The 23,424-nt window shown below is 36.9% G+C and overlaps 1 pseudogene; it reads left to right on the top strand.

Moving 5' to 3' along the window:
- The first annotated feature begins 11,822 nt into the window (after positions 1-11,822).
- LOC101577220 lies at positions 11,823-12,179 on the top strand (annotated as a pseudogene).
- The last annotated feature ends 11,245 nt before the right edge of the window (positions 12,180-23,424 follow it).

Genomic DNA, 23,424 nt, shown 5'->3' with positions numbered 1-23,424 from the left:
AACACTATGTGAAATTAGATTGTATCTGTCTGGAAAAATAAACAATCCATAAAATAGTGAAACAGTCTACTGAATGGGGAAAATCATAGCAAACTATCTAACTGATAAGGCGTTCATATAAAAATATACATAACAAGGCTATGGATATAGCTCGGTGGCATGTTTCCTGCCTGCCTGGTAGGCATGAGATTATGAGTTTCATTCCTGATACTAGAAACCAAAAAGAAGAACTTTCAATAAATTCATGACAAATTCTAACAACTTAGAACTATATTAAGAAAACATATAATTGGATTAAAAATTAGTTAAGGGCATGAATAGATAGGTATATCTTTACTTGTAAATCATACCTCATTAAGATAGGAAAGAGAAAACAAATTCTACTGTGGCTACAGATATGTAGATGACTATCATAATACCAAATGGAGAATAAGAAGTACAGAATGAAATCAAATATGCCAAACAGCAAGCCATGGGTAATAATGTGAAAGTAAGGAAACTTTTGTCTACTCATTCATTCACTGAATAAATGTATAATATTTAAGATTATGTGTTTGGTACTGAAGAGTAGTTTGCAAAACAGATGTGGTGGTGTTCATTATGTAAAAGATTCGAAGAGGAGCTTTGATCGTGAACAAATAGGATAAACTTGCTTTTCCTGTTGTTAAGGATAGAGGGATCAGTTTATAAACAGAACTAACATTCCACATACTGCAGTGCAAAAGTTGCAGGGACTTAGCTGAGAAGAAGAGAAGTAAGTGCCTCTGCTATGTAGGAAAGAGTCAGGTTTTCAGAGTTCTTTGATCAGATGCTCAATTTTCTTTTGCATCATGAGAATTAGAATAACAAATGTAAAGATATCTCAAGATATTTGGCAATTCTTCTGTCTCTCTAAATCTCTTTTACTTCTTGCCATCATTCTTTTATTTATGTTTTCCTCCTTAAGTGTTAAACTTATTTATTCAATCAAATTTTAAAATTGTTTTATTTTTCATTTAAAAGTTCATTCAACCACAAATATTTTTGGCATGTACTATATCCCAAGTATGGAGATACAGTGAAGAAGCAGACTGAGGAGAATCTCTGCTCTTAAATAGCTTACAGAAAAGTGCAGGAAGAAAGGTCTAGCATGGTGGCACATGCTTGTATTCCAGCATGTCAGAGGCTGAAATAGGAACACTGTGAGTTTGAGACCAGCCTAGGCTACAAAGTAAGTTCAATCCTAGCTGAACTGCATAGTGAACCCTGCCTCAAAAAAGACAAAAAAAAAAAAAAAAAAAAAAAGATAGTGAAAAAGTAAGTCGAGGATAAAAGCATAAAATCTGTTAAAAGTTGATAGGTGTCTCAAAGAATACTATGTACAATTGTCCAAAAAGTCTTTCTTAAATTGCTAATTATCTTCTAAAGCTAGTGAAGGGTTAGATCATAGGCTATTAAAGAGTCTGTGAGCCTGTGAGGCACACCCATTGCTAAGGTAACTCATGAGGAAAGAACCTGCCTGCATAAGAGACCAAGGAAGAGCTAAGACAGGAGCATGACATGGGTGGAGGGAGAAATAATTCCTGATTTTTATTTAGTTTTTAAAATTTTGATGGAACCAGGGATTGAACTCACGCTCATTCTATTGAGCTATCTCTCTGGCCCCCAATTCCTGATGTAATGAATGTTGGTTGGCATATTTAATCCTTACACTAAACTAGAAGAGGAACTACTAGCAGTGTGAACGGAAGTGAGAGCTGATGATCTGCCTTTTTATGAGTCTCCAAAACTAGTGACAGATTGAAAAAGTGAAGCGCTATTTGGAATCCTATATAATTCAGATAGTAGGCGAGGGTGGCTAAAATTGAGATGGTAAAAGGAAGGGAATACTGTGCAGCATTTCAGCCTCTTTGGATTTCTTAAGGTCTTTATTGTTGCTATGAACATGGTCTACTTGGACAAATGTTTCTTGTGAATTTGTGAGGGTTGTGTGTTGTGCAGATTTTGCATTCAGTATGATGCTCCACTTGAGGCATGATATTGGTGGCATTAACTTTCCATTACAAATTTTTGTACCTTCTTTTGCTGTCAGTTATTGAAGGATGTGTTTTGAAATTTTGAGTAACAGCAGTGGATCTATGATTTTCTCTCCAGTTTCACATTTTAGCCTTATGCAATTAAGTGCTGTGTTTAGTGAAATATGTATCAAGGACTATTATTTCTTGTTAGAAAATTGCCTTCTATATCATTATATGATCACAGTAGCCCTTATTTTGAACTGAAAACTCAATAGTGGCAAATTTATAGTTTGTGCATATTTTATTGAGCCAATGCCAGGCTAGTAGAGCTGAATACTTTTCTATTTCATATGTTTTTACATTTGTTATATTTTAAAAATATTTATATGCTTTCAACTGACAAATAAAATGTTTTTAAAGAAAAGAAGGGATACTTAATGGAAGATTAATTTTGAAGGTAGTCAGTGGAATGTGATCATCTAAGATATCAAAAAATAAAGCAAATGTTTAAATTTTTAAATGCATTATACTAAAGATGCCTTGCCCTTAATCCCCTTTAAAATATTCCTCTTTGATTTCAAACACACTTGCTGCTTGATTCCTGGCCAACTTGAAATAATTCTGAAAGTCTTGTTTCATGAATGATTTCAGTGAAGCAGTTATGACTTCCTTGATGTCTGCAGTTGAATAAAAAATTTACCCTTCAAAGTTATTTTGACTTTGGGGAAGAATCAGAAGTCATATATTTCCAAAGCCAGTGAATGACATGGACAGGGACACACTGCAATGATTTTATGAGCTGCCTTTCCATTGGATGGCACATGGTAGTATTCACCATTTTCTGATCATAACTCATAAGGACATACACAAAAGGAGACATCCACATTTCCTTGAAAAAGTAACAAGATCTATGAAACATATATTTGAAATGAGGGGGATTTTTGAGGGGGTTTAATGACAATGTGTCTTTATTATAATATTTTTAATAAAATGTTCATCATAAGGTTTGATCATCCATTGCTGATATTGGTGATTGAATGCATGCTGAGAGATTAAAGTCACACGTCAGTTTAATGTGTCTGGACTGAGCTTTAAATGTGGAATTGCTTAGAGCTGAAGTACAGATGACTCTGGAAATCAGCAACTTTAATGGGAAATATGAGGAACTTTATTTTAAACACAATGCTTGAGATACGTACCTGTAAGTAAGACAAAGTCATCAGTCAAATATTAGACTACAGTTCAGGGATGAGTTAAATGTAGTGACATAAATTCGGAAATTATCATATTGGTACAACTTAAGGCCATGAGCCTGGAAGAGATCACCAAGTACATAATTGAGGTAGAGAGAAGAAAATGTCCTAAGAAAGATTCTTGAATATTTTAAATATTAAAGATAAAAAGAGGTGAAGATAACAACAACAAAAAATAAGGAGAATCTATCTGTGAAGTAAAACTACAAGAGTGTGGTGTGCCCTGCAATCAGCAAACAGGTGACAATCACTGAGTCAAAGTGGAACAAAATGAGAGGGAGCATCTAGGGGACACTTCCCTTTTTAGAATACGATGACAGTAGGTTTGGGGTCTGATTGAAAATATTCTATAGGAAAATATACATATAGGAGGCAGGACAGGCACAAGTTGCCTGCTTGGGTCATGTACGTCTTTGAGTATCTAAAAAACAGACAGGACCTTTGGTGTTTATTTTGGGCCTGTGATTCTGTAGCTCAGCACAGGACGGGTTGGAATTTAAAGTCCTTGTTGACAGACTAATTATCTTGTGAGGGGAAAAATCAGGATGATGAAAACACTAAAGAAACAACTCTGAAAAAATGATTCATTATCCATGAAATTTTGTAAAGGTGACTACTTGGCAAGTATAAGAACAGATTTAAAATATAGAAGTTAAAATAATCATCTTTTCCCATTATCAGTGCACAATTCTTCATATGGATTCTAATGTAATTTCAGTGAAAATGATGCATTTCTCTAAGTGACTACATTCTAGTGTAACTATCCAACACTAATCACTCTTATGTTGAAAACATTCTACAAATTGATAAATATTAATTCCCTACTAGTATTCATCTAGAGGTTAGTGTTCACATGGAACCTTCTTATAAAAGAATAAAAAATCTGTACTAGAAATGAAATTAGTCTATTATTACCTAATTTTCACGATGATCCCTGTTTTACATGCCCTCTCTTCTTCATTTTATTCATATTTAATTTATGACACTGGAATGAAAAAGAAGAATGTTATTTCTCTTTATAATAGCAGTCTCTGCTAAGGTAAATATATATTACTAAATACTTTATTTTGACATGCAAAAATGTGTTTTTCTTTCAAGAACCCTGTATCACTGTTTTAGGTTATAATCCGACATCTCCCCAAAAACTACATGAACCTTTAGGTAGCCGTGATCATGAATTGTTTTATTAGGAAGTGGCTGGTCTATGGATGTGTGATACTGGCTTAAGGGTGACAACTGCATTGCTCCACTGAGAGGCACAGCACAGTTCTATTATGAGCAGTAGGAAGCTGTACTCAGGATTGGTTGGTGTCATCCCAAAATGGTTTGAGTATTGTTCAAATGGCAAATAAATACAGGAAAAAATGTTTCACAGGACTATCCATTTGAGAAATGCAAATTAAAACAACATTGAGATACCATCTCACCCCAGAAAGAATGGCTATCATAAAGAAATCAACTAATAGAAAATGCTGGAGAGGCTGAAGAGAAAAGGTACCCTTCTCCTCCATTGGTGGGAATGCAGATTGGTACAACCACTATGGAAATCAGTGTGACGACTCCTCAAAAAACTAGGACTGGAAATCCCATTGAGTCCAACTCTTCCCCTTCTGAATATTTTCCCAAAAGAACTGAAAGCATCACACCATAGTGATATATGTGCATCTATATTTACTGCAGCACAATTTGTTATAGCCAAATCTTGAAAATGACCAAAATGTCCATCACTTGAGGAATGGATGAAAAAGATATGATATTTTTATACAATGAAGTACTACTCAGCAAAAAAGAAAAAAAGAACTCAATGGCTTTATAGGTAAGTGGGTACAACTAGAGGCTGTACTCATAAGTAAAATGAATCAGACCCACATGTGTAAATATTGTACTGTCTCCCTACTGTAAGAACCCAAAAGAAGAAACGAAACCTGAAATATATGACAGATATAGTAAAACAGAAAGAAACTGAACTTGAGGGTTAAAAAATGAAGATGAAAGGAGAAAAAGAAAGGAAAAGAAGATGGGAAAAAGGTGCAAGTACATATACAGGATGGCTGAGATGATTATACTTATATTTTCCATGGTTGGTTTTTTTTTTTTTTGAAAATTGCAGGTAATGTTTAGAATTTTCACCTTGAATAACTCTGTATGTTGATATCTGCGATCTGAGCAACTACATTGAGGACAGCAATGTGTAATACAAAACCCATGGTTGAGTGCCTCTCATCTTGGTCTTCTAAATGTGTACTATTTCTAATGTCTTATCAATTATTGTGCTTTCTTTAAAATAAATTAAAACAAAAAGGTTGAGAAAAAGTTAAGATTTCTTGAAAAGAAGTGCCAATATTCAATTATATCGCTACTCTGGCATAGCACTGTCAATCTGAGCAACAGATTTGACAATAAAATTAGATAATATAACAACCATTGTTAACTAGCTATTTCTTTTTTGAAAATGTGGAACATAATGTATGGTTGTATGTTGCCCTGTTTCTGTCTTTTTTCTATTTGTTTTTGCTTCTGTTTTTTTCTTCAAAATAAAATATCTAAAAATGTGCTATAACTTTAAAAATGGTTTGAGTATTGTCTTCTTAATTAGTTGGATCCCCATCACTCTCCTGAGTCTCAGACAGGAAAAGAGGGTCTCAAAAAAGCTGTTGGAATAGGATCCAAATGTTTATGATGAGTCTCACTGGGGAATGGTGCCTTAAAAAGTAATGTTGAAACCTAGGGTTGTGCTTAACAGCAGTTGTTCCAAAGGAGTTTTGGGGTGTGAGGTGCCATTGCCATTGAGAATTTTGGTATGGGAGAACAAAGATAGGTACAGTGTTGCAGCAGATGACAGCAAATGAAGATAAACCCTCACAAAAGAGACCAAGTGTTAAGGAACAGGGAAGCTTTTATTGCAAACATACAACCAACCAATGCCCTGGCTTTGGGTTAGGATTCCAAAAGGTGGTGGTACCAGCCTGAACTTTACTTTCAGGTTATATACTTTTTAGGTTTCCATAGAAACCACCTTACATCATTTTCGGGAATTTTACAAGAATGTTTACCTTTCCCAGACTCTGTTGATCATCTCTGTCATGGGGCAGTATGGTTTAATGGTTGCCCTATTCCCCAAGTCGTCCAAAGTTTTGGTCCTATTTTATGACCCTCATTTTCTCTAAGTGGGTTTATGATTACCTACATGTTAGGAGGTGAGGGAGTGAGTTCATCTAAAGTTTAAGTGAGCTTAAGGGACCTTCCTATAAAATGAAGTCTCTTTTGCTCCATTAATAGGAGGGTGAAAGTTGTGAAGTAAATGAGTCAGATTCAGTCTATCTAGCTAGATTTTTGTACATCAAAGAGTCCTAGAATTGGTCTTAGAAGGTCCTTCTTTTAGGTATAGTAGGCAGTGGTTTCTTTGGGACTCAAAAGGCACTAAACAAAACATCCCCTATGTGTTACTGAGATGTAACTGACAAGGAACATTGTTTAGGAGCAATTTTCTTCTGTCCCCTAGTTCGTGTTGCAATTAATGATTCACTTCTAATGAATTTAATATGGTAAAAGTAATGGGATGCATTTTAACATTAGGTTAGAAAAATCTGTAGCTCTAATTTGTGTCTCTCTCTAATTCTATTTTAATTCCTCATCCTGGGGGATACCAGTTGTCCCCTCCGCAGAAAAAAAAATTCTGGAGAGGTCAGTGAAATGGAGAAAGACTATTGGGGACCTGTGAACAGCCAAATTCATAGGTTTAAAATTAGATCTTCTGAATGCCACCAACACTTTGGAGTCATCTAAATGTATTTTCTAGCTCAGGTGAGCCTTGAGAAGCCTGAAGTTCTACACAACAGGTTGAATGAAAATACATTAATGATTTTAAGCCAAAATACCAGGCTTAGCTGCACCTGTGTTTTTTACCCCTAATACATGAGATAATAATTGTGTATTGGGCTGAGGAGATGGCTCAGTGGAGTAAGCATCCGCCTGGCAGGTGTAGGGACCAAGTTTGGTCTCCAGTACCACATGCCCTGCAGGCCCCAGAACCCTGGGTACACTGTGCTGATCACAAAACTTGACATGGTAGCACATGACTGTAATCCCAGCACTGGGAAGGCTGAGACAAGAAGATTACTATGAGTCTGAGCTGCAAAGGGAGACCCTGTATCAAATAAATAAATAAACAAACAAACAAACAAACAAACAAATTTTAAAAATAATAATTGTGGGGCCGGCCAGATAACTCTACGAATTAAAGCACCTGATTAGGTAGGTGCAGGGATTGGGGTTCTATCCCCTGTATGCTGTGCCAACCCCACCCCTGGGGCATGCTGAGACAACAACTAAGACTGGGCATTATGGTCCATGACTATAATCCCAGAGTTTGGGAGGTTGAAAACAGGAGGATCACTAGAAGTCTTATCTATGTAGTGAGACCCTGTAGACCCTGTAATAAATACATAAATAATAGTAATAGTAGTAGTAATAATAACAATAAATAATAATAATAATTGTGTGTTGTTGTAAACCTCTAAACTCTGAAATGACGTTATGCAGGAATAGATAACTAATGCAACACATATACATGGAGAGAATTCAGTAAAAGAAAGGAAATGCCTAGGAATGGAGCCTTGACAATATTAAATATTTTTACAATTGTAATTATTGCATTTCCTCATTTTAAAAAAGGGTTTAATAGCTGAAAGATACTATTTTCTGGTGTCCATTAAATACATGGTACATTTCCTTATTTGTAAGATGGGTAGTCTATCATTATCTAGATTTTCCTCCTTCAATTAAGAAACATTGTCCTGTTATACCATCTAAACCTCATGACAAGGACTGATGAAAGCAAACTATAAGAAAAAAGAAGTTAGAAACCCTATTTTAATATTTTTCTAATCTTCAGCTTATTATAGATAACAAGAGCACAGAAAATTAATGCCTTGTAATGACTATAATTATATAAAAGATTTATTAATATATACTCATCAAATCATTGTACTAAGATTATCTCAAACTTCCACGTCTCTAAAACAAATATTTTATCCTATTTTAGTTAGTTGATATCAAAACTTAGTTTATAAATTCAATATTTATAACAATACATAGGAGACATGCATGATCAATTTAATGAATAATCATCCCAGAAATGTAAAGTTAATAAGTGAAAGAAAATTCAGGAATGATATCATAGATTTATAAACATAACTCTTCAATCTATCTGATTTAGATAATGTGGTTCTCTGAGCCCTGCCTGTAGAGAAGTAGACCCTCATCCATTACATCAGAAATATTGATTAGATTGGCTTGAAGAATGAGCAGTCCTTATAGGATTATAAATATCCTTTAGCTTTTTATAATACAGTAATACTCTTATGCATGCCGTGTGCACATCGACCTTTGTAAACTATCCTTGACATTTGATTCATGAACTAAGGAACAAAGACTTCATAGAGAATATTGTAACAGTGTACATGAGCACAAACACAATTTGGTATCTGAAAAGTGTAATGTATTTCTTGCTACAAAATAATATATAAATGTAGTGGCTTCATACTACTCATTGTAGTATGAAAAATGCATTCCTTAAAATTAAACTTCCAACTGTGTACATTACTAGTATTATGGGTAGCAGTATTTTATTTTCTGCAGGCTTATGGCAAAACAGCAATTTCTGAAAACTAGAAAATGAGCAATTTGAACGACCAGCTAGAATAAGACTATATAAATTTGTGTTGGATACTCGATATGCTGAGCAGTATATGCTGGTGTCCATTAAATACATGGACAAAGGGTCCTTAATCCTGAAAAATAATTGATGAAAATAAATCAGTAGGACAAGTTATCATCTAATTATATGAATTTTCTTTAGGAGACTGAGTCTAGCAAATCCTATGTATGAAATATGCACTTGGAAACTATTGTAATTTTAGTTAGACATTATATTCTATTATATCATGAAATAGCACACTGAGTTTTATATATTGTTTCAAAAGATATTTCATATTGAAATCAATCAATACTTTTCTGCCAAAGCCACTAGAATCTAGAATTTTAGATCTTAGCAATGATTTGGACTAGATCAATTGCCTTATATTATTTCTGGTGATTTTGGTTTGGAAGAAAGAGATCACATGCACATTTGCATGTTAAGACACAAAACACACACACAAACACACACACACACACACACACACCCCAGCACACATACCCATAACCAACGAGGAGCTCAGCACAGCATGGTGTGGAACTCAAGGCCCAACCCAGGCACCTGCAAGACACTGCCACGCTGAAAAATGTCAGTCATGCTGGGACCAACTGCAGTACTCAGGCCTCCACCATATAATGGAAAAATTTAGGCTATCATGAATTTCATTTTGCAAAATGATGTTAGTGACTAGAAGACTCTGCTTTCTTTGTAACAATTCATACCTCCTTGGATGGAAAGAATAGTAGGCTTGAGCCTTTTAAGGTTCTGTAAAACCTCTTTCTCACTAATTCTCCTTGTGAAACTATTATGGGCTTGGTATTTTTAAAATAATTTTATTGAGAAACAAAGAGCAATGAGAGTTTCAAAACTGATTAGTAGGACAGTTTCAATAATTAATGCATTGGATATTGTTGTCTTCTTAATGGTTATTCATAGTACAAGATGCAGACATCATATCCTGTCCATGGAACACTATTAATACAAATCTTTCTATTCATTGAATTAAGAGAAAGTAGCTGTATATCTACCCTGTTTTGTACATACAGATACAAAATAGTCCTGTATTTGTATCCCCTTTTTTGTTTAGTTTTGTCAGATATGGGTAATCCATTGTCACTTAAATATTGTAGGTCTGTGAATTCAGCAAAATATTCCAATATAGTCCAGTAGTCCATAATAGTAGTGGGTCATCCTTATGACTAGTAATGTTAGAAGTCGTTGATTTGAGCCTTTCACAGCTCAGCATATTAATATGGCTTTACTTTCTTTTTTTTAATTTTTTTTATTTATTTATGTGTGTGTGTGTGTGTGTGTGTGTGTGTGTGTGTGGCCAGCTCTGCCCAGCAGGGGGCGGGGCTGGCTGGCATGTGGTGCTGGGGGATTGAACTGCGGTCCCTGTGCTTTGCTTAGCTTGTTCTAAGTAGGTGCCTTAGACCACTGAGCCATCTCACCAGCCCTGGCTTTACTTTCTATACTTCATTTTTATACTTTTCTGCTGGATGGTTAAGACCAAGATAAAGCAAGACCTATATAACAAGGTATGTAACTTTTGTATCTGACAAGGTCAGTCAAAATCCTCTCAGGATTTGTCCTGAAACCCTGTACTGAAGTTTGTAGATCTTTCATCAGTGTGAGCCATGTGGATGAGTCATGGCCATTGCTTGACCAATGTGCTCTTTGTGAAAGCCTGAGACAATGTTTTCTCTCCATGTGACTCTCTTTTGGAACACTCTATATCATCTATCACTTTCCTCTGTGGCCCTGTAATCTCCTTGATCAGAAAATTTGGGATACAACTGAATTACACGATGTTACAGTACAAGTTCTCCTATGTCCTGAGTCTACACTAACCTTGAAAGTCTAAGGCCAAAATATTGGCTGTCATTACAGCCTTTCTTTTTCTCTAATTTTTGGTCTGAAACCTTAAGTTGTTAGCCCTCCAGAAGAAAAGCTTAATGATATTATTACCCTGGAACATAGGCTGTTGAGTTTAACATCCAAATCTGTCTGAGAATGAAACATCTTAGACATAACACGAAACAGATATTTTCATCAAGTATTGCTATGTTAAACTTTAAGTCCCTAAAGGATGCGAAGAGTAAAAAAATTAAAATCTAAAAAAAATTTTAAAAGTAGGAATGAACAATTACTTTTACAGAGAAATTTAGAAACCTAACCATATACAGCATTGTAGCAGGACAGTCCTATGACATTTTTTTCTTCTCTCTTGTTTTAATTTATTGCCACTTTTTAAATAAAAATTTACTTGAGAGACAGTATGGCAGTAATTGATATGACAAGTAGTACATATTTAGAAGACCGGAATGGCAGGCATTCCAAGCATGACCCTAGTGTTACGCATTTGTATCTTCAGTACATGAAGCAAGAGCTTGGTGATTTAGCATTCTTGGTTTTTTATTTTTATGTATTTAGTACAGGGTCTACAGGTCTGCACAGATCAGACTCATAGTGATCCTCTGGTTTTCAGCCTCCCAAGAGCTCGGGTTACAGGCATGCACCAACACACGCAGTCTCAATCTCTGTTTCAGTGCACTCCAGTGGCGGGGCCAGCACAACATGTGAGGTATCCAAGATTAAGAAGTTTTAGACTACATTTACATTTAGTTATTGACATTTTATTATATACTTTCTTTTGCAAGCTGCATCTAAATTTATAGATCCAGGTATTAATTGTTTACTGACACTTCATGGTTGTTTTTTTTTTTTTTTCTAGAAATTATTTTGACCGCTGTCCTAAACACAGGGAATATATTCCTAAACACTTGATAAGACTTGATCTGGGACTACCATAAGAACAGATAAAGAGAGCAACGCGAGCGAGACGGGAGTAACGCGTAGGTTGCAGCTGCCACCATGAGCCTCCTCAACAAGCCCAAGGGTGAGATGACCCCAGAGGAGCTGCAGAAGCGGGAGGAGGAGGAATTTAACACGGGTCCACTTTCTGTGCTGACCCAGTCAGTCAAGAACAACACCCAGGTGCTCATCAACTGCCGCAACAACAAGAAACTGCTAGGCCGGGTGAAGGCCTTTGACAGGCACTGCAACATGGTGCTGGAGAGCGTGAAAGAGATGTGGACTGAGGTCGCCAAAAGTGGCAAGGGCAAGAAGAATTCCAAGCCAGTCAACAAGGACCGCTACATGTCCAAGATGTTCCTGCGCAGGGACTCAGTCATCGTGGTGCTGCGGAACCCGCTCATCGCTAGCAAGTAGGCGCCGCCTCCCTGCTTTCAGGACCCATTCCCGCCCCTTGAAGACCTGTCCTTCATCACTGTATTGATAATAAAGTGCTATGTGTTTAAAAAAAAAAAAAGAACAGATAAAGAGATGACTTTCTCAGTTATTGGCAAAATATTTCCATTTTTCAGTTAGTGACAAAGCATCTGAATTTTCTTCTTTAGCCTCATTAATAATTTGTTTACACACCTATGTTACACTTTAATTCCCTATTTTAACCATGTATTAAGCAGGCTTTTCTCAATATAAGCTTCTTTTACTTATCCTCAACCTTAAAAATGTAATCATTTGTCTCTAATGCAGATAAGAACATGTCCCTCCTGTACTTTGGTGGCTCATTTTTATTTTCAGGATAAACTACATCACAGCAAGCAATTTCATTTTAACCTTGTCCTTTCGCTTCTGTGCACACTTTGCCAATTAAGACAGTTGCTACTTCCCGCGCACAACTTGGGCTCCCGCAGAATTCCCCTCTTGCCAAATCCCACATCTACACATGGTGCTCTGCAGCTTGCTTTAGGCCTTTTGGAAAGTCAGACCCTGAGGACCCAGGCGTCTTCTCCATTCCTCATGAGAAGCAGAGGAAACATTCTTCATGCCACTGCTATCACATCTTAAACATACATACTGAAATTAATGAGTTGTTTATTGCTGGGATGTTCATATCTTCAGTACAATTCTTTTATGAAATCCTGAAGCTGTTTTACCATTGAGTTAGTTATATACTTGCCTTAAAAATGAAATTATAATGGGAGAAATTTATTGTGACATAAAGCTGAATGATGAGGACCAAAATACAAGCACCAGTAAGCCTGTTGCACACTCTCATTGTTTCTGTCTCTCGATTTCACCTTTTTCTGTCTCTTTTTGCTCTCTTGCTTCATGCCACAATATCAATTATCCTGATTCTCAAGCTTCTAAACATGGTGAATATATGAAAGTGTAGTCTTACTATAATGCAGCAGCTCTAAACAGTCTGAGAGGTTCAGTTATAATATCTCTTGGTGAAGGCGCCTTGTGATTGTCTTTGCCGCATATTCACAAAAGATTTTAATATACATTTAATAATATTCTTATCTTTTAGAGAATCACTTGCATTTCTTTTACTTCAGGTGAGACTTTACCTAATTTCTAAAGGTGAGGCCAATATCAACATGATTGATACCTCTGTGGGGATTTAAATTAAAATAACTCTTTAGTATCAATTATTTTCCTAGAAGACACAAAATGTATGGTTTATTTTGAGACAGGGTCTCACTATGCTGTTTGGCTTGGCCTTCTGCTCACTTCTGTAGCCCCCATGCTGATCTCAAACTCACAGTGATCTTCCTGTCTCAACTTCCTGAGTCCTGGAATTAGGGGTTCCAGGTCTGGCATAGCATATGGGGCCCAGGATTGAACTCAGGTCCTTCTGCTTGCCAGGTAGGTGCTTATGCCTCTGAGTGATCTCCTCAATATTGTTGAATATTTTCACTCAGTATTTCTGCTAGTGAGAAAACAAACTTTTTCAAAGAATACTATTCATTAATAGAGCACTTCAAGAATCAATTAGAAATACACACAAAAAAAAAAGATCTGTAAAAAGGAGACAGCACATAAGGTCTTTGTCTGAAAATCTGAGTTGTTGAAATACATAATTATTCATTGTTCAGTATTTCTTGAAAAGATTATGGTTCCTGCCAAAGTGAAAGGGAGTATTAAAGTGTGGGTGAGCTTTCAATTATAGGTAATAGAGTTCTGGATTTTTATTTAAAAAATTAGGTTATGTGTATGCTAGTGAACAGATTTAGAAAGACAGTAATAACTTGAAGTTAAGAGTTCAATTTTCAGAGTAAGACATACCTGACCTTAGCTCCAGCTTCAACATACTCCTCTCTGTTTTCCAGAAGATCTATTTTCAGTGATGTAACTTTCTAGATAAACAGTTGACCTCAGGGCTTGACTTCCTCTGATGAGCTGAGGTACTGTGGGAAATAGACCTGACAATTTCCATACCTAAAACCTATTTCCCACATTACTTACAGATGGGCTTTTTGTTCATTCATTTGTTTTGAATTTCAAAAATTAATGAGATTTTTAATCAATCAAAATAATTGCATATGCGTATAGGGTACGGTGTACTATGTTGATATATTATAGAACAATTTATTAAGCTAATTGACATATCTATCATGTTGCTTTTTGTACCTTTGTGGTAGAATGCTACACTCCATTATGCAGTGAACTACGCAATAGATTCAACTCAACCTACAGTCTGCTCTAGACTGGGCTCTGAACCAAAGGAAGTCATTGCATACAGTGACCGAAAATGGTCATGGAGGCACTGGCTATAAGTGCAAATGAATAAAAAAGCTAAAAGTTTCACTAGAAACCAGAGCCTCTAGATGCATGCGACAGGGACGTAAGGCCTGTGGCCTTCACTAAGAGCAATTGGAAATCATTAAAGATGTTTATCCCTCCCCATGATACCTGCATCACAACTCACTGCTTGGGCTTTGTGAAGTATTTTTCTCCTGTTAACCCCTTTTCCTAACTCAACTTATCAAACTCCTGTTTGTTCTTAATTGCTCAGCTAAAGTGCTGCCTTCTACCTAAATGTAACCATCAATTAAGTTCACAGATGGTGATGAGAGATCATTTTATCCTCCAGTAATCAATTCTTCTCACTTCTCCATGATATTGATCTATACTTAGAATATCTTTATAGCATTCTGTCACATTGTAGCCAGCTTACCAATATTTTGTTTTAGCTTACAAGTAGCTTTCTTACCTTTGGTGTTTTTGAAGGTATTTATCAGGTATTATCAATCTCTGTGCATTCTTCTAGCATATAAGGCAATAGCTTACATGTAACAGATGGTATTTTTTTTTCAGTTGTAGCTATCTATCACACAGAGCGCCTTAATGTGTGCTTTGGAAGGAGGTGCTGGAACTTGGAGAAACCCAGATGGGGCATTCAGCAGAGACTCAGAATTGGTTTCTGCAAAGCCTGCCTCTTGCTCCCTTGCTGGGCTGCTGATATCATCAGATGAACACATTAAGACCTGGTTTGGGGGTAGTTCTTCCATTAGTGCTGGCCTCTCTGATTAAAAAACAAATACAACCTTTTAAATGTTTCACTGTTACAGTTAATAAATGCTCCTTTTATGGATGATGGAAGTGATTAATAAAATCCATTAGGAAAAAATAGAATTCAAATAATTACTTTGTGAAATTGAAAATGCTAATTGCTAGAAACAATCAGCAAGCATAGCTATGCTTCGATAGGCAGAACCAAACTATATAATTGCAGAGAGCTCTCCTTCATGTCTTCACAAGAGGAAGCAGTGCTGTCTTGTTAGACCATAGTTCTATTCGTACCACACACCCAATGCTTTTCAATACAATAATTGAGTTGTCAAATTTACAATGTTACACCTCCCTTAAAAATATCTTTACTCTTCTAAGCTACAAAGAATAAAACTGATGACTTGCAAAGTGTCTGTTTTTGGTCTGGACTATCCAGCCAAAGAGTGAAATGTCTGTTACCATATGTAAAACTCCCTTGACCATTTCTCTAAAGTATTCCCTCTGGTACATGTGTCTTTTTCTCTAAAGGTTTTGCTCTGATATCAAACAGAAAATTCAAATTTCCGTGTAAAGTACAACCTCTCTCTAGGTTTCTTCACATTTTTCCAACCCTGTAGGTGTCTCCCAGGCAACAGAATTTTAGGACTAAACATAGTATATAAAAGACAGATGGAAATTGAGATATTGATCAAGTGAACAGTACAAATGGAAACCAGAAAAATGGCAAGGTTTGGCTAGATGCTTCTAACTATCATGAAAGGAGCAAAAGTAAAAATCAATAATAAATATAGCAGTCTCTACAAGTGCTGGAGGTAAGTTGCTGAATTTCAGTTGATTTGATAGGTAGGATGATAACCACCCATGGGCCACAGGGACGGTCAAATCCTAGGTTGTAGAAAGTGAATATGTTAGGTTATAAAAAAGCATTAAAATTTTTAATTAGCTGATTTTAAGTAAGCATATCATTTTGTGCTATCCAGGTGAGCTCAGTATTACAGTATGCCTTCAGTATGGTAAAAGATTTTAGAAATTATCAGAGGAAACCATGAGGAGATAAGGAAGTCAGACAGCCATGCAGCCCTGCACGTGTAGGGGTGAGGGCGGGGCTCTAAGAGCTGAGGGAGGCTGACTGCTCCTAGCAGGCAGAGGATGCCAGAATGTGGTCTGTTCTGGAGCTGAAGAAAAAATGCAACCCTGATTGCACTGTTATTCTATCCCAGTAAGACCCGATTTGGGCTCCCAACCTAGCCCTAAGATTGCAAGTGTGTGTTGTTTTTGAGAACCTAAGTTTGTGGTAATATGCCATAATAGCAATGGCAAATGAATATACCTGACATGGTCGATTTCATGGTCCATTTTTCTTTACTGTTACCAAGACTTAGAATCCAAGAGAACTCTTACCATTGAGGTTTGTAATGAGAAGGTGGATCACTCTATTTGTTCAGAGCTGAGTAGGAAGATTGGATTATACTAAGAGGTCTAGGCCAAGGCAGACAGACACAAGTAGCACATTAACCTGACACAAAAGTGCATGAAAAAAATGTTCTGCTACACCAGGTTTATATAATCACACTCACCATCTCTTCATAATTCTCTCCTTAATTAGAAGGAGGCCAGATTTCCCTGAAGCATCTGGATGGAAGGCCCGGAGTCCAGTAAGCATGCATCATAAGTGCATCCTCCAAGCCATTCTTTTTCTGAATACCAGATATGGCCACACCAGGCAGAGGGGGTAGTGTGGTGGCTACTAGTTGATATCCAAGCGCATCATGTGTGTTCTATGGAAGTCCTTGTCCTGAGGACCAAGGCAGGATTCCATGGCACAGGTGACAAAGTAGAGTCTACCAGCTCAGCATAGCCTTGAATAGTGAAAAACAAAATAGGGATGCAAGGAAAGTAGAAGCTTGAGTCAGCAGGTCACAGTATTGACAAACTCCATAATCTCAAATATCCCCCAGGTAGATTTTCTCTTTTGAGTTGAGCAAACTTACAATAACAGCAAAGTAAAGACAGACTTCTAAGGTCAATTAAGACTCAGGACATATGAGAACTTGTACTGTAACGTCATGTACCTCGGTAGTGTCCCAAATTTTCTGATCAATAAGATTATGGGGCCAAAGAGGAAAGTGAACGATGATGTAGAGTGTGCCTAAGGAGAGTCACATGGGGATAAGACACTCTCTCAGGCTTTCACAGAGAGCACATTGGCCAAGCATTGGCCTTGACTCATCCACATGGCTGACACTGACAAAGGTTCTACAATCTGAGGTACAGGATCTCAGGATAAATCGTGAGGGCATTTCACTGACCTTCTCAGACCAAAAAGCTACAACTCTTGTTGAATAAGTCCTGCTTTACCTTGTTCTTAACCATCCAGTAGAAAAGTATGAAGACGAAATATAGGAAGTAAAGCCATGTTGTTATGTTGAGCTGTGGGGGACTCAGGGCAACAATTTCTGACATTGCCAGTTAAACAGAAGACCCAATGCTATTATGGGCTACTGGACTCTTTTAGAATATTTTGCTGAGTTTACACACCTATAATATTCAACAATGGAACTTTAAAAAATTGGGGTATAACTATGAATGTCCATTTTGTATCTGTGTATTCAAAGTGGTTGGGATAGATATATAGTTGCATTCTCTTAATGAATAGAATGATTTTTTCTAATATTGTTTGTAAGTATGATCACAAGTCTGCATCTCGTACAGCAATTAACCACTAAGAAGAATATATGCAGTGTATTATTTGTTGAAACTGTACTTTTGATTTGATTTGAAACTGTCTCATTGCTATATGTTTATCAATAAAACTTTGAAAAGAAAAAAAAAGACAGACTATCTGGGCCACTCACCACGTATATTGTTTCTAGAATATTTTCAAAGGGCTCTGCTATTCTGCTAGATTCTGGTCACCAAGTATAAATTATTGATGAAAAATAAATTTGGATTATATATTTCATTTGCAAAATCATCATGTGCTGCTATTTAAAGCCTTACCATGAAAAGAAATGTAGATTTGATATGCTGGAGAAAGAATAATATAATTCCCTGTTATGCAAATAATGCAATTTCTCTGGACACATGGATATGGTCCAGGAGAGGCAAGCACAGATCTCTTATCAATTGGCTTTCTGTCACTGTGACAAAATCTCATTAAAAAGTCATCTTAAAAGAGGTAACATTTATTTAGGCTTAATGCCTTACAGATATCAGTCAGTGGTTGATTAGTTCCATTTCTGTTAGGCCTTTGACCAGGCTGAACATCTTGGCAAGAACCATGTGAAGAAAACTGTTCAGCTTGGTGTTCATCAAGCACAGAGACAAAGATGGGGGCTGAAGTTCTCAATATCACCTTAAGGGCTATGTCTCCAGCGATGTGGCTTCCTTAAGGTAGCTAGCCCCATCTACTAAGGAGACTCAGTCTTTAAAACATGGAATTTTCAGAAACATGCGAGATCCAAACTACAGCAAGTCTGAAAATCACAGGTTATACCATTTAAATTAAGATACAAATGAAGGTATTCAGACAGTTATCTTGGAGACTGGAAATTTATGGAAACAGATTCGGTGTATACACTGAGATACACACACCTTTGTACAAGAATGGAGGGCGGCACTGCGTACCTGCATAACTGTCTTGGGTGATATGTACTAAACATGGGTATAATCAAAGAAAATGGTAAAAAAAATATTCAGAATTCAGTGTATAACACACTATTGGGTTATCAAGTCTGTGTACCTGAACTTGATTCAGTTAACAATAAAAATTATATTCATGTAAAGCTCAATGTTTTAAGTAGAGACAAGTAGTCAGATACATAAAATGATCTGTATTAGGCATGAGAGGAGGTTTTGCTATTGTCATTGCTTACTTCATTGTATAGCTTTTCTTTTGTTTTGTTTGTTTTAAGTTTTCCAGCTTTATGTCTGGAGATTGAGAGTGCAGGATCCTGTTTCCTGATTACTTCTCCAGTCCTCTAGAAACTACCCACAGGCAGGGAGAAGAAGATCACTGTCGTTTTGAGTGTTGGGTAGTGTTTGTTATAACAGAACTCTGGTAAGTGTAGGTTTGAAATCCCAGTTTAGTTTTCATGGATGAGCCAAGAATTACAGAGCTTAGAGGCCAGGGAGATGGCTCAGGGAAGAAATAGCATTTCCCTGACCAGCGCAAGGGCTTGAGTTTAATTCCCAGTTCAGCAAAAAAAGAATTAAAGGGCTTGCCTGGCAATCATGAGACCCTGAGTCTCATTTCTTGGTTCTAAATAAATAAATACATAAATAATGCACCATAGAATTTTATACCCTGTCCAACCACATAGTATGAAAACAAGAAACAATTAGCATCTTAGTGTATAACAAAATAATGATAAGTTTTATCATGAAGTGCAGGGAAAAGAGCCTCATCTTATGGTTGCCAAGGAAGTATTACTTTTAGCTCATTTGTCTGGACAAAGCTTTTATGACCAATATTTCACAAAGTCTAAAACACTTCCTCTCCCTCTCTCTCATCCTCTCTCTTCTCCATATTCTCTCATCCTCCTCCTCATTTTCTCTTTCTATTATTCTTTCTCATTTTTCACATTCTCATTTCTGCCTCACTTTTTCTTTCTTAACCTTTTTCATTTGCTTTCTCAAGCAGAAGCTTATTGGTGACACTAAGCCATGAGCTACTTTTTTCTCCTCTCCTGTTTCAGTAGTGACAAACAGAATGGAACACAATCATACTAACAAGGTAGTGCAGAACATTTGTGAATGCTTGTTTGTATGGTTTTGTGGATGATTATTTTGAAAAAATTAAGGAAACTTTAGAATAAAAATCAACTTGATTTGATTTGATAAGATGATGCCATTAATTGAAAAGACGATGTCATAAACTGGCACAGGGCTAGAACAGTGATGCTTACCTCTGAGTGTTTAATAGGTGTAATAAGCAGAGTGACCCTGAGCTTGGCTCTTCCACTTACTAGACTTATAAACTCGGAAAGTTAATCTCAGTGCTTTGGGTTGTGGGGATAGCTTGTTGGTCTAAGCACCCGCTGGGCCAAATTGCAAGGGCCCAGGTTCCATCGCTGGTACTGCATGCCCTGCTGGCCCACTCTGTTCCAGCCACTGCAACCAGGCATGGAGGTACATGCCTGTAATCCCAGTGCTGTGGAGGCAGAGACAGGAGGCTCACTATGGGTCTGAGCTGTGTAGTGAACCCTGTACCAATTAAATAAATAAATAAATAAATAAGATTAATGAATAAATAAATAATCTCACTACTTCAGTTATCTCATCATATAAAGTAAAACTAAAGGATAACTGCCTATATTTGTCTATCTTTCTTGTTATAACAGAGTACCTGATTCTGGATCACATATAAAGAGAAGTCTAAACCTCATAGTTTTAGGCCTTATTTGGAAAACACAGGGGTGGAGCCTTTGGCTAGGGCTTCCTTTTCCATGAAAACATGGTGAATGTCATCCTATCAGGTGTGTGTATTACAGACAGAGCACACATGGTGACAGAGAGCCAGGGAAATTCAGAGACCAGATGGCTCTTTTCTGCAGCACTGAAGACTGACTCTCCTAGGAAAGGTGTCCCATCTCCCCAGCTGCACTAAGCTTGACTCCTTAAAGTATCCACCACCTTTCTACACCTCCATACTGAAAACCAAGATTCCAGGATACAATACTTTGGGGAATACAAGCATATCATAACACCACCTCATAAGTTTGTTTTGAACATTAAATAAACTTCATATGTAAAGCACCTTGTTGACTGGGGCATACTTAAAAATTAGATAAAAGCTTACTCTAATTATTTTGACTACTACAATTGATACTGCACAGAGGCTCAAAAGGTCTAGAAGAAACCTGGCAACAGAAGAAATCACTATAGACATTATCCAAGGATATAAGAACAATTTATCATGGTTTCTGAGTATGTAGCTAGTGGAAAAAGGAGAAAGGATAAAAACAGAGGTTCAGGAATCTGAATTCCAAACAAAGAAAGTAATAATCCCACATTAATCTCATAGTAAGAGTGACATGTAAAAATAAGATAAGGGAGGACAGAACTAACTAATGATGGACAGTAAACATAAATAAAAAACACAACCCTAAAATTTAGGCTATCACTGTCATGCTCTGGTTATTGTGTTGAGAATAAGGACCCTACATTTTTCTGAGATCTGACAAGGTGCCCATCATGCAAACCATATGCTCAGTCTTATTTTCCTTCGAGGGACTTAGTCCTGGTGAAAACTCATGACCTTCAAACTCCACTTTGCCCTGTGACTTCTCAATTGTTGTGGACTATATGTAAGAACCTCAAATTACCTTACTCTACCTTTTACAATAGGAGGTGAAATTAAGGCAAAAGCTTTTATCAGAAAGAAGGGACTGGAACATAAAGCTAGAATTGTCTTCCAAGTTCTAGGCAGGGCACTTGGAAGATGACTGGATTTTGGAGGTGTCATGCTCCTCACCAGTAGACTCAGCCACTAATGAGCTCACACTGGAGTGTGCTGTGAGAGGTGGAGCCTGGTGAGAGGGGCAACAGTGAACACAACTTGGAAGGCTATATCTCCTTCCTCTTTTTCTCTGTTCACGCTCTGCTTCCTGGCTACCATAAATGTAAGTAGCTTTGCTCTAGCCACACCTTTCTATCATTCTTCTGCCTTCTAGATGGCCCTCTATGAGCTGAAACCTCTGGAGAACTAAGGCAAAGTAAACTTTTCCTCCTTTAAATTGTGAGTGTCAGGTATTTTGGCTCAGTGATAAGAAAATGACCAAGACAGATTTGGTTACAGAGAGTGAATGACTGTTGTCGCTGTACCTGACCATGTGATTCAAAGCCTTTAGAACTGGTTCCTGGGAAAAAACATGGAAAGGCTTGCAAATTCCAGCTAGAGAAACCCTCAATTGTTATAATCAAACTTTGATAGGAGTTTCTGGTCAGAACTCAGGAGACTATGATATTGATAAAAATAAATAAAATAGATTGTACAGACCAGACTTAGGCAGCTTCAAATGGGGCAATGACTTAAATGGTTCTTGGACTTGAAAACTGTGGTATGCTTTAGCAGAAAGTTTGTCTACATTTTGCTCCTGTCCTGGGATTTTATGGGAGACTGGGGTTAAGAGCAACAGATTAATTAATTGAGTAGAAAAAATTTCTAAGTAACCCAACATTGAGGCTGTGGCATAAATGGTACTGGTGGGTTTTAGCCAGTTTTACAATAGGGCTTTTTGAAGATACTTGGATCCTGGAGGCAATAATCTCATCAACAAGTTCATCTGCAAATGAGTTTGGCTTTTGAGTGTGGTGCTGGATGGGGGGACCAGATCAGAGGTGGGTTACTAGAGGTGTGCCCGAAAGTAAATTTTCTCTCCCTAGTTTTCTTCTTTACTCTCTGCTTCCTGGCTGCCACAGGGTGGGAAGTTCTTTGGTTCTTAAGCCCTTCAACCACTGTTTCTCCCTTTCTAAAAAAAAAAACCAAAAGAAACACACACAAAGAAACAAGAAAAAGGCAGCCATCCACACTCTGAAACTCTAAATCTTGTGAGATAAGCTAAACCTGTTATCCTTTAGGTTGTGACTGTCACATATTTTGTCCCAGTGACCAGAAAGTGGCTAGGACTGGAGGCTAGAATGTTTTTGAGTCCCCAATAAATTATTTTCTATTGTAGTTTTGGATGTAGGAATGAAGTTAGATTTCATTCCTCTGCTTGGTTTATAGAATCAGCTAAATTTAAAAAACAAGTTTCTTTTAGTAAACAGCACATACATTTATAGTAGCAAATAGTCTGATAATTGCTTTTCAAAGCTATACAGTTTTACAGCAGCAAAAATTAGAAACATTGTACTCCATGCCTGAAAGAGTTATTCACTACGTGAACATCATTGAATGAAAGGGTTGTTGGGAGTGTGAAAGTGGGCATCTCACTGATAACTCAAAACATAGCATGCATAGAGAAGCCAATGGGTTTACCAGCTGGTGCTGAAATATAAACTTTTTAGACTAAAAAAAAATGCAAGAAAATTCCACTTTCTATTCTGACACTAAATTTAGTTTCTTTATCATACAGACATCTGGGACCACCTCTCCACCCCAATGCTACTGTTTTATTTCCATAAAATATTTGGGTGAAGATTAACCTAC

Source organism: Octodon degus, unplaced genomic scaffold (genome assembly GCF_000260255.1).
Source record: "Octodon degus isolate 3935 unplaced genomic scaffold, OctDeg1.0 scaffold00006, whole genome shotgun sequence".
Lineage (NCBI taxonomy): Eukaryota > Metazoa > Chordata > Mammalia > Rodentia > Octodontidae > Octodon > Octodon degus.
Note: the sequence above shows the minus strand (reverse complement) of the source record. Positions and strands in the feature narration are given on the sequence as shown.